Consider the following 12,577-nt stretch of genomic DNA (forward strand, 5'->3'; position numbering starts at 1 on the left):
ATTGCTAAATATCGGCCATGCCCCCTGCTACAGAGGTCTTGCAGATTAGAAGCAATACTGGGTAGGATTCTTCATCCATACATAGCAGGCAACATTGACGAATTCTACAGCATTAATGAGTGGGTAGCTATAATCGTAATCAATCTTAATAAGAGGTATATAATAAAGGTAGTACAAGCCTACGCTCCAGCATCCAGTCACGATGATGTTGAAGTAGATCAGTTTTATGACGGTGTTGAATTAGCAATGAGAAAAGTGCAAACTCAATATACTGTAGTAATGGGCGACTTCAATGCGAAAGTGGGGAAGAGGCAAGCTGGTGACCAAGCAATTGTAAACTATGGTGTCGATGATAGGAACGCTAGAGAAGAGATGCTGGTAGAATTCGCAGAAAGGAATAAGCTTCGAATAATGAACACCTTTTTTGGGAAGCGAAGCAACAGTAAGTTGACCTGGGAAAGCCCTAATGGCGAAAGACGAAATGAAACTGATTTCAGACTTTCTGCCAACTTCAGCATACTGCAGAATGTAGAATTGATACGTAGGGTAAAGTGCAGGGATCACAGGATAGTGAGGGCTAGGATTCACCTCAATTTGAAGAAAGAAAGAGCAAAATTGGTCAAGAAGAAACAAGTCAAGCTAGAAGCAGTAAGCGTAATAGCAGACAAATTCAGATCTGGTACTTGCAAACAAATAGGCAGCCTTAGAAGAAAGCTGATGATGACTTACACGTAATGAATGAAACCGTAACTAGGCCGGCTTGATAGGCAGCAACTGAAGTGGGAGGCAAGCCACCAAGGCAACCAGTATGCAAGCTGTCCCAAGTACGATGGAACCTAATAAACAAACGACAATGAAAGAAGGTGACGAACTCAAGTGATTAAATACAATTCGCGAAACTGTCAAAACTGATTAACAAGGTGAAAATAGGTGATATTCGAAACTATAACGTGAAAAGGACTGAGGAAGCCGTAACAAACCGACGCAGCCTTAAATCAGTGAGAAAGAAACTGGTCATTAGATAAATTAATATGTATGCACTGATAGATAAGCAGAGTAATAACATCAGCAATGTCCAAAGTATAGGAAAAGCTGCCGAAGAATTCCCCACTGACCTGTACAGTACGCAGAGGATGCAGGATACCTCTATTAGAAAGAGTAATGAACAGGATAGAGAGACTGCTCCTATCAGTAGCAGGGTCATGAAGTGAGAAGGGCCTTGCAAGACAGGAAACGAGGAAGAGCGCCAGGTGAAGATGGAATAACAGTCGATTTAATCAAAGATGGAGGAGTCATAATGCTTGGAAAACAGGTGGCTCTATATATGAGGTGTCTATCGATTGCAAAGGTTGCAGAAAACTAGAAGAATGCAAGCATAATGCTAATCCACAAAAAGGGAGACGTTAAAGAATTAAAAATAAATAGGCCCGTTTGCTTACTTCCAGCATTATATAAATTATTCACCAAAATATTCTCCAATAAAATAGGGACAACAGTGAACTTCAGTGAACAAGGGGAACAGGCACGCTTCAGGAAGGGAAACTGTACAATGGATCACATTCATGTCATTGTTCAAGTAATCCAGCAATCCCCAGAGTACAAAAAGCCTTTCTATATGGCTTTCATAGATTACCAAAAGGCGTTTGATTCAGTAGACATACCAGCAGTCATAAAGGCATTACGCAATCAAGAAGTACAGACCGCTTACGTAAATACCCTGGAAAATATCCACGGAGATTCCACAGCTACCTTAATTCTACACAAGAAAAGTAGGAATCTACCTATTAAAAAAGGGGTCAGACAGGGAGACACAATCTCTCTAATGCTATTCACTGCCAGCTCGGAAGAAATAATAATTCTATTAAACTGGGAAGGCTTAGGAGTAAGGATCAACGGCCAATATGTCACGAACCTTCGATTTGCCCATGACTTGGTGCTATACAGCAACACTGCAGACCAGTTACAACATATGATTTCGGACCTTAACATAGAAAGTGTAAGAAGGGGGTTGAAGATTATTATGCAGAAGATAAAGATAATGATGAATAGCCGGGCAAAGCAACAAGAGTCCATGATCGCCGGTCAGCCTCCAGAGTCTATGAAGGAGAAGGCTTACCAAGGTCAATTAATCACAGAGAACCTTCAGCATGAGAAGGCAATTCATAGAATTAAAAGGGGTTGGATCTCATGCGGCAGATATTGTCAGTTCCTGACTAGAAGCTCACCATTATCATTGAAAAGGAAGGTGCACAACCAGTGCATTTTGCCAGTTCTGACATATGGGGCAGAGACTTGGAGACTGACAAAGTAGCTTTAGAACAACCTAAGGACCGCGCAAAGAGCGATGGAACGAAGACTGCTAGGCATAACCTTAAGAGACGGAAAGAGAGCGGTTTGGATTAGAGAGCAAACGGGTATAGCCGATATTCTAATGGGCATTAAGAGAAAAAAATGGAGCTGGGCGGGTCATATAATGCACAGGTTTGATAACCGTTGGACCATTAGGTTTACAGAAAGGGTACCAAGAGAAGCGAAACGCAGTCGACGAAGGCAGAAAACTAGGTGGAGCGATGAAATGAGCACATTCGCGGGCGCTAGTTGGAATCGGCTGGCACAGGACAGGGGTAATTAGAGATAGCAAGTAGAGGCCTTCGTTCTGCAGTGTATATAAAATAGGTTGATGATGATGCTGGTGAAGGATCTGGCAGCGCATTTACCTTACGGTGTCGTATGACAGCCAGGAGGAAACAAAGTTTGGAATAAATGACAAGGAATGAAATAAAGCAGTCAACTGATTGCTTCATCGCGCATTGTGCATCTGTACTTGTGGCTATATTCTTACAGCAAGTCACTGCACACACCTATTCCTCAGCTTCCTTTGCCGGGCGTCTGCGACAGCGCGGAAACGCGCGACCTTGCACGCCCGTTCAATGTACCGCCGTCAAAACAAGGCCAGTAGAAGTGCCACGCATTCTTCTCGTATTTGTGCAAGAGACATGGCTTGTGAGCACATAGTTTCATATTGGGCGCACAGAGAGTTGCTCAGGCGAAGCACTTTCCGCCCACGTCAGCCAGGCCCTATAAACTTGTCTGAAGAAACATCACGGTCACCATATTACAGAGTGTAGACGTCTTTGTTTCGTTAGTAATTACTGAATTGGAAAGAAAGCTCCCTAATGCATAATTCATAAGGCTTCAAGGCAAGGGGCCCTGCACCCGCACGTTCATCGGTATGGTATCTGGTCACGCTAAACACGCTTCCAGGTGCAGTTCTGAAGCTGGGCATAGACTGAATATCAGCTTCCTCGGCTGCCGGTACCGCCCATAAGGTGCTGGTCAACGATCTCGTTGACCGCCTACCAACGACGAAAGGTGCGATCGATTCTCATCAAATCTTTGTCAAGGGTACGGAGAGCTATGCACGCGGCCCTTAAAAGACGGAGAAAAAATCTGGGGCTATCGACACTCGCAAATTATGACAGGAAGCTTCACCAGATCGACTGCAAGTTGGGCTGCCTATGATACTTTGGCATCGTATCAGCGTTCATCGCTTCCTCGTGGCCTTCGTAATCTGATAAAAGACCATAATACCTCTATTCTGAGGCGAAATGCACAAAGGCGGGTACACCTTAATTTTGTAGACCGGTAATAAGTCAACGGTAGGTGACGTCAGTGCCTGGAGCCTCTAACTACGCTCTGTGTTATCGCCCAAGCGGTAAGTCATCGAAGTCAAGGCTAGTCAGTAAACGTCACCACAAAAATCAGCACCAACGTTTCCATGGGTGTACCTGCATCATTGGACTCAATTTCAAGTGCACTTCAGAATACTGCGGAACACCATACAAGAAGCACATAGAGGTTCGACATTATAGTTGGCTTCGGATCCCATCGGGTCAAGTCGTCGATCTTTTGACTATGACGCCCTGTCTCCTGAGCAATCACTGCACATATAGTACGAGGCCAATGTTAGGGTGTTAGTACCATACCAGTGCCAGCCGCCGGTCTGTAAACATGTAAATGTGGTTCTCGCTGTACAAAGCGCACTTCGGCTCAAGGGCAACAGTCCGTGTAAATCCCGGGCGAATTTCGGATGGTGCGAAACAACCTCAGCGTATTTGTATGTCTCCTGCAGGACGAAGGGCTCCCGCCGCGATCTCTAATTTTCTCTGTTCTGCGCTAGGTGATTACAAATTATTCCTGTCAATTTCTGTATTTCATTACCCAACCTAATTTCCCGCCGTCCTCGACAGGCCTTCATTTGAGCAGCGCTTCCTACCCTAAGAATCACGCGGCCAGCCCAGCTCTACTTTTTTCTAATAGTTACAACTACCACTACCCCCTTGTGCTCTCTCATCCACATCGATCTCTGCCTCCCTCTTAGCGTTAGACCTAACATTTTTTTCGTTCCCTCGCCTGTTCGTGTGGCCCTCAACTTAGTCTCATGTTTTATTGTTAACCTTCGCGTTTCTGCCCCATATGATATTATATGAAAAATGGCATGATTGTGCACTTTTCAATGAGAGACGTATGCTCCCTGTCGATATTTTCTAACTGCGGTCGTATGAGATGCGACCATTATCAGGGTTTCATGTGAGTAATTTATCTAAGTATTCTTACTCCTGTACACGCTATGAATGCTGACTAGAGATCCCGAATTCATGTTCGCTTCACAAGGTATTCAACGTTATCGTTTTTTTCGGCATATTCTTCAACCTATGCTTACCGCTTCTAGTTTGAGGTCCTCAATAAACTGTTGCAATGCGTCTGCAGTGTTGGCGTAATGTCAACGGCAAGCAGAAGGTTGTTGAGATATTCGCCGTTGACCTTCACTCGTAATCCTTACAAGATTAATAGCTAGAATATTTCTTCTAATAATGCCGTGAATATCATGGGAGAAATTGAGTCTCCTTGCCTGACCACTTTCGATATAAGTGTATTTTCACATTTCTTGCAGGCAATTAAAACATGTAAAACGGGACCTATCAGGGAGGAAAAGTCGAATCCTGAGAAGTTGCAGACACCTGCAATGTGGCTGAACGTAAACATGGAAGTTACACATAAACAAAGTAATTTTTGAATTGCTAGCCTAATGTTTCAAGCACCTCCACCTTGGTGTTAAGTTCGTTCAGTCATTCAGTGCAATCCATAAGATATGCACTTACACCGCTAATTATACACAAATGCCGTAGCTTCGTCCTAAAGCGTTTTTATAAAGTCATCGAACTTTGAGCTGCCGGGAGAGCATACAAGACAGCATAATTCGAGTGATTTAAATGCTGTTGTAGAAGACACGACGTGTTTTAGTGACCGTGCGTAGCGTCGTGCACGCTTCACTTTGTTCGCTTTGCCATTGAAGGCCCGTGTGGCCTGATTTTTCATGACGTTATGTTGTCTTGACCTCTGCGCAAGATGCGCGGAGCACGGTAAGACTGTCGCCGGCTGGGCGAAAATTCTTGCGCTAACTTCTCAATAGCCTATAAAGCGTTTCTTAAGTAAGAGTACAAGAGGCGGAAAATATAGATAGAACATTGCACGATGCGGTTAAAAGACGTGGTTGACACTATTTCACCCTTAATTGGTGCTGCTTGGGGTTTAGAATAATCATCTGTAGCCAGTCATACCACGAGGGTGGCTCTCATCTACTGTCGCTTTTCTTTGTCGTGTGTTGGCCGGTTGCCTGGTACTGGCTTTACCCATGCAAAGCAAAAATGTAGTGCATCTATGTGAACGTTATGCTGGGAGCCTTCTTACCAAAAACAAAGTCTCGTCAGTCGTGCTTGTGAGCGTGATTGTATATATAAATGTGTGTGCGTCCGTACGTGCGTATGTGTGCGTATGTGCGTGCGTGAATTCATGCGACAATTTTTAGCTTCGTTCGCGAGGTGTATTGAATTTCACAGCAACACTCTTGTTCGAGCAGCCCATATGATTTATCTATATATTATGGTACGTGACTGCATTCAACATTGCTTTCTTTTAAATAATAAAGCCCCGCTACGAACGGAAAAGTACTGCCATCTATTGAACAACGGCCCTTCTTTCTCTCCTGTTTACCCGCTTGGATGATATCTGTCACGTGATAACGAGGACAGCAATTGTCCAATCGGACTGAGCGGCGGTGGCAACAGCGGCGCGTGCCCGGCCGGAGAGCTTCAGCGGGAACGTTCGAGGGGGTACAACCGTGGAATTGCTTTCGCAAGCAAAAAGCAAAGAAAAAAAACAAGCGGTTTATTAGAAGAAACGGTAGACGAGAGATGAGATGGCGCTGCTTTTCCGAACGTAGAGGGACTATACATGCTTGTATTCACCATTGTTTTTTTTTTAATTTGTTATCGCACTGACGTCTCACGTTACAGACGGGATTGCCGTCGTTCGTAGTCATAGGATCTTTCACACCTTATGCCAGCCGATCAGCAAAACCGTGGGAACAGACACTACGTCACTTCATGTTAGCGCTGAATTGAAACTGCCTGCTACAAATAGAAGGCAGAGGCTAACAGCGCGGAAGACAACAGCAAATTTTGCAAGAGCAAGAAGTTCTTATCATTTGAAGTGTTTAGATATTTTTTCACTGTTTGATCTCGCATCGAGAGTTATAGCCTCGAAACCTTTGAAAAAATAATCTTTCGCCGCCCTATAATCAACAGGAAGCTCAAACTAGAAAAGAAAAAAATATATATAAGTGCTGAAAACGCACCAGTGACAAACTTAATGGGTGTTGGGGACGAACATTTTTATTTTCTAACGCCCAATCCTGTTTCACGATGAATATGAAAATTCAGGCTATTGCGCGCATACAGAAACAGAGCCTATCAGATATTAAACAGACGTTCGCAGCACAGCATCGCAGCAGTGCTCGCCCAACACAATTATTCAGTGGAAATGCTTAAGGGAAGCTGAAGAGTCTGTCGAATTCAATAAGACGCTCATATACGGATGCGGTAACGTTATAAACCATGTAGGTAAAATATGGGTTTTTTTTTCAATTAGGAGCGACGTAATCGTCGGTTGAAATTGCGCTGTAGCTCCGCCCCCCGTCGAATGCCGCGCGCTGCTGCTGACGCTGACGATGCGAGCGGAGACCGAAAACCGCGGTGTTGTGACGTCAACTCCAGTGTTTCGTTCCTTCGCAGCGTCCGTGACCGTGCCTCACCGCGCTTGTTTCTGCGTGCGTGCCATCGTAATCTGCTTCGATCGACACTGCATTCCTTTGTTGGTGCGTCTGCGTGTATGTAGAGTGGTAGTCAACGTGCGTGGTAGTCAACGTGAGTGGTAATCAACGTGAGTGATAGTCAACGTGGTAGTCAACAGATGAAGGTCACTACTCGTACTGCATGAACCCGGAAGCTTTTCACGCGTTTAAACGTCTTTGTAGATTGCCGACAGCTTTGGACAGCGCACAAATGCCGACGATCGCATCGCCGCTTACGTTCCACGAGGAGGCATGCAGGAACACAACACTAAAGTTGTTTGACCGCAAACGAGCTCACTAGATCGGCGAAAGATCGGCGAGATCACTAGATCGCTTTGCAAAAAACATACTCACAAAAGAGCATTTCCACCACTAGGACATCCCAAGACATTGCTTTCGTTCGCGTCGAAATCACTGCTCGCACCAGCATTGTTTGCTTCTTCGAGAGGCAGGCTCTTCGCAATCGGCTCGTACATGTGGGCAGTAACGCCGAACTCCTCATAAAAACGCAGTCTCTCTAAATTTTCCATTACCGTCTCAGAAAAACAGCACCAAACTACCTGGCACCGCGCTTCATGTGTAGCAGCAGCGGTCGGTTACTAGTGCTGACGTCACGAGGCGCCCGATCAATCACAGGCGGAAACAAGACGCGCGAGCTGGGCGTGACCGCTGCTGCACTTTTCGTCGAAATAAAATATATTTGCGCTTTCTTTCGCTCAATTTCGATACAATATTCGAATTCGGAGGGTTGAAAACCATTATGTACAGATGATCACTCATTTTTCTGGAAAACCTTTCAGCTTCCCTTTATGTACTTTGAAATGAGAAGTCAGAGCGCGCCATAATGATATAACTGAGGCCATCTTCGGCCATATGTTGTCGTCTCTGGCCAATCGGCAATAACAGCGCGATACAACGCATACCCGTTTCATTTCGAGCGGCGCAGATACACATAATTATGTTCCTAAGACTGCTCCCCCTATGGTCAAAATTTCTCCTGTGGTCAACTGCGACGGCTGTTGAGGTTTTGTGAATTGAGTTACGCTCACTAGTGGCGCAGAAGCTGAAGTTCGCACCTGCGCTACCCTTATATACATGTCTTTTTTCGACAACAGCACTCGTCATTGCAGCGGCTTGCATCGCAGGCTTTCTGATCTTACAAACAGTTTTAGGTTTGCGAATACGTTGCTTTTTAAGAGTTTTCTTACGCAGAAATTTCTTCGTAATTCGCCTAATGAATCTCGCCTTGGAAACGTTTATTGCAACTGCTGGAAAGACACAACTTCACTGGAAATTGGGTTGTGATTCTGCAGGGTCGCACAAATCTGCAGTGTTTCTTTTTTTTTTTGCCATTGGATAGCGATACATCAACAGTGGCACATGCCCAGTGACGCAAGTTGGCTTCAAAGACAGCGGCACATGTTAAGTGTCAAATGCTCAGTAAATCAAGTCGGTCCAATGGCTGGTTTTGAACACTGTTCCATCAGCACTGCGACCTGATGCTCTACTCGTAAAACCATGGGCTGCTCAGCGACCCAAGTTGCGGGGAAAACGGTTAGAGACGTAGATAGATGGAAACACAGATACTGGCAAAATGCAGGATGCCTTCTCAGAGTACTAGTCATATTTTAAAAAATTAGCATTCGTTGTCTTGTTTCAGTTATTAGTAATTACGCTTATTGCAGACAGGTGAGGAAATTTTTTTGGTCGCGCTGCAAGCCAACTAAAAGAAGAAAATTATCGGTAAATACAGAAAGTCACGCTGAAATTATGGTATATGCAATATACCTTAATGCTGTAGTAATCCTTGCTTGGTGTACTTGTAAATAAAAAAAAATGAAAGACCGCCTATTAGCAACTCCAGAATGCACTACTTGTGCTAGCAACACTGTTCTAATAAACAGAAGTGGCTACAACACCTTGGTTCAATTGGTAATGTGCTCAAGTTTCCCATTTGTGGCGCAAAATGGAGGTGTTTCGTTAAAGCCGAAAAAATTATTGCTGTAAATAACATTATTTTTCATCGTATCAAGGATTTCAGGCAAGGAATCCGCGGAAATTATGATGCTGTGCGTGAAATCTTTCGACTTGCTTATCGAGCCGCATCACCCTTTTTTCAACGCATGGACCCTTTCAAGAGAGCCGGAGGTTGAAAAATATTGAAGCGTTTGCGCGTAGCGGGCCTACGAATGGTGCAGGCTGCTGCTCACGGCGTCCATCCGCTGCTACTGGTACTATACTTGACTCGTTCGATCTTCATAAGCAACCCAGCACTGCGACTCGTGCTGCAGTATGTCACATATCATCCCAAATATAATAAAGGCAGTAACGTCTGTGGTGTATTCAGAAACTAAATATGGGTATTGTGCACTGATAAGACTAGGCTAAATATATGTTAAGCTACCTATTCAGTGTCTCTTCGGGTAAAAAGAAATGAGAGTTGCATCTGTGAGTCCGGGTGCACCTTTCTCTTTATAGATCCGTGTGACAAAGTAGCTTGCATCTGGTAAGTGATGCTTGTTCATGCTCGCAGAATGCAGTGTTCGAAGTAGAGTTCACACTTGGGAATGCTGCAGACATCCACTGCCTCCGTAGCAATTTTCAAACCTCAGTGAAATATGAGAAGTAAATATCAACCAATCAAACTGAGTGCCGTTTAAACCAAAAGGTTTACGAAATTTAGCGAAGGTTTTCTTTTGAGGATTGTCACTTGTATTAGAGTAAATGCATGGCTTGGAATTGAATGGAATTTGAGTACAGTTTGAAATGAATAGAGACAATGGAATTTGCATATATGCGGTGTCGGATAGCAAACTAGTGGCTCTTGTTAGGATCGGCCTGTAGGGGTACTGCTGCAGGTGCGTCCGCTGCAGGTGCGTCGACCGATCCGGGGTGGTGGCGCCCTTCAGAGAGCCAGCGAGGACAGCGCTAACCAACTGTGAACTTCCTTTGAAGAACTTGACTACGGCGGCGTTCCTCCACCAAGCGCCTCGTTCGGAGAAGAGGAGAAAGGCAGCTCTGGAATGTAGAGGCGCTGGATGGGTTCGGGCGTGACCACCTGACTACGGGGACGCAGGACAATCGATAACACGACGGCCGCGCTGCAAAGGTCATCTGCCTTCGGAGGGGGCACTGAAACTTGTGTGTGCGTGTATGTGTGTGTGTGTGTGTAAACCGCCCCACGGAGAGGCGGCAGGTCTACGGTGACGTCGAACGATGACGTCGAACAGAGTGCTTATAAGCAGCGATTGTCGGCGGCTAGAGTGTGCTCGTTGTCGTGCTCGAAATGTACTCGTGACCTGTTTGCTCGTTTGCTGTATGCTTTGTCTTGCGGGCTCCATTTGGGAGTCACGCTAGACTGTGTAAATGTATCTCTTGTCTAAGATGTAAATAATGTAAATAAACCCTGCTCGCCTAGTCCTGTCGTCCCAAGTTCCCCCGATCGTCCTACCAGCCCGACTCCAACTCCTACACTCTGTGGACAGGCCAAATGCTGCAAATGTGGAACTGGCGCTACTGTTAGCTCCTTTTAAATATCATGCGAGCAACTAAAGTAACAACTCAATGCTCTGAATAAGAAAACAGCATCTTCCGCTTACATCATTAAAGTAAAGCAAGCTATCGAAGCGATATGTTGCCTCACGGCGTAACCTGTCCCGTGTTCAACTTCCAAAGTTGTGAGCTAGTTATGGTTCCTGCTCCTGGTTCTTGCGGACAAAAGTACATTATCGACAATATTCATTCTACTTAAGAAGTTAGTAGCACTAATCCTTGGACACAAAGTTATTCTAACCTTAATAAATGAAGCCTAAGCATCCAGCACTAATTTATTCGCTCCATTGGCAACTGATTAACACTAGCTTGAGGATATTTCGCTTACTTGGTCCTTGGTCATCGTCATACCTAATTTATTGAAGCGCCTGCCAAACAAGGCACACTCCGCGATTTTGAACGCCAGCAACATACTTGAAATATACAAAAGAATGGAAATGTCTACTCGTCCGGAATAAACAAGCCGTCCTGATTGAACCTTTCGGAACTAAGCACCATAGTGCCAGTCGCCTTTTTTTCAATGCCCAGCTTTCTTATCGATGCTGTTCTCCCTTGTGCGTCGTCTACTACTTTCGAGAAACGAGGAAATGATAAATTGCTGTCTTTCTGGTGCGATAACATTCATAATGGTAGGCAGGAAAATCCTTCCAACATAGTTTTTTTTTTTCACTTTCGGGATTGTGGGCGGCGGCATCATAACGATTTGAAAACTAAGGTGACGTTGCAGCGCACATTGTAATGTGAGAACATCTGGCTCGACCCAGATAGGCTGGTTCTTGGTGTGGCAGCTAGAATGTGACCATTCGCATGGGTTGGAGAATATTCGCCATGTTGTAATATAGTGTTTTCGCTTCGCGTTGCTAAACCCGAATGCGTGCAATGGAATCCCGACCGTGGCGGCTGCATTTTGACGGGAAATAAATGCAAGATGCCCATGTACTATGCATCGGGTCACGTTAAACGACCCCAGGTGGTCAAAATTAAACCGGAGACGCCCAGTACGGCGTGCCTCGTAGTCATGTTGTTTTGGCAGGCGAAGCCGCAGCATTTAAATGTATGAACAAAGATCACCTATATTTTCCATCGTTCAATTGAATCCTCGAAGTGCAGCGTATCTTTAGGAATACGTGGTCCATGGCCTGGAGATTAGCAGGAATAGGTCTGTGGCTTCATGATAACAATGGCGCGGCTTCGGGCAATCTGCTGGCAGTGCTCCGATCAGGTTAAGTGCGTGGCGTTCCTTTTCACTGCAACAGGCGACTTCCGCTTGCCGAGAAACTGCGCGTGTTATGCACTACTAGCCGAGGGCATCGCAGCCATAACTTTCGTTGACGTCAAACAACAACGCATGGCATCACGGGAGCGAAAGACGCTTCGCTATAATTCATTCAACATGGCACGCTGAAACTCGCGTAAATGCCAGCCGTTCGAGCATATAGTACATGAGTTTCCCGCATCTTTAGTTTTCAAAGAAGCCCCCCAAACATTTCTTCTTTTTGCATACTTCAGTCTTCCACGGCATATAATACTAGTAAGTAAAATAGAGAATTCCCAAAGTAGCGAATAGGTACAAACATTATTACGAATACTTATCAAAATATATTTGAAACAGACTTAGTAGCATCAAGTTGAGAAATAACACCACGTAGAAGAAAATGAAGGGCACTTGGGGCGCTATAACGTAAAACTATTCTAAGCTTTTCTATTCCAATTCTGCAATCAGCCCACCGCGATTGGTCAAAAACTTTTTTGGACCACCCCCTCTTCACCTGTCTGTCACCCGACGTCACGATCACCGCGATAGCTCCCCATTTGACATAACGTGTACACACT

Source organism: Dermacentor andersoni, chromosome 7 (assembly GCF_023375885.2).
Source record: "Dermacentor andersoni chromosome 7, qqDerAnde1_hic_scaffold, whole genome shotgun sequence".
Classification (NCBI taxonomy): domain Eukaryota; kingdom Metazoa; phylum Arthropoda; class Arachnida; order Ixodida; family Ixodidae; genus Dermacentor; species Dermacentor andersoni.